Raw genomic sequence first — 418 nt, forward strand, 5'->3', positions numbered from 1 at the left:
CACTTGTGGGACCCTTAAATGTCGGAGCTGCTTGGGGGGACAATCAAACGGCAGCACTTTATCCACGGGGCTCTTGTGGGGCCTCTCAAATGGTGGTGCTGCCGTGGGGCGCTTGAGGGGCCTCTCAAATGGCGGCGCCTGGGCCGCGAGTCACGGCGGAGCCTCTCGCCCCGCAGGACGGCGACGGGGGCCGCGGGTTAACCCGGCCCCGGCCCGTTCCCCGTGCAGGGACGTCGCCATCCCCTCACCCTCACGGCCTCCCCCAGGGAACGGAACCGCAACCCCCAGCGCGGCCGGGCCGGGGCAGCCCCTTCCGCCGCCGGCAGCTCCTCCCCCGCGGGCGGCGGGGAGAGGCGGTGCCTCGGCCCCTCCCGCCGCCGCCGCCGCTCCTGCCTCCGCCGCCGCCTCCTCCGGAGCT

This window comes from Calidris pugnax, unplaced genomic scaffold, assembly GCF_001431845.1.
Source record: "Calidris pugnax isolate Ruff unplaced genomic scaffold, ASM143184v1 scaffold219, whole genome shotgun sequence".
Lineage (NCBI taxonomy): Eukaryota > Metazoa > Chordata > Aves > Charadriiformes > Scolopacidae > Calidris > Calidris pugnax.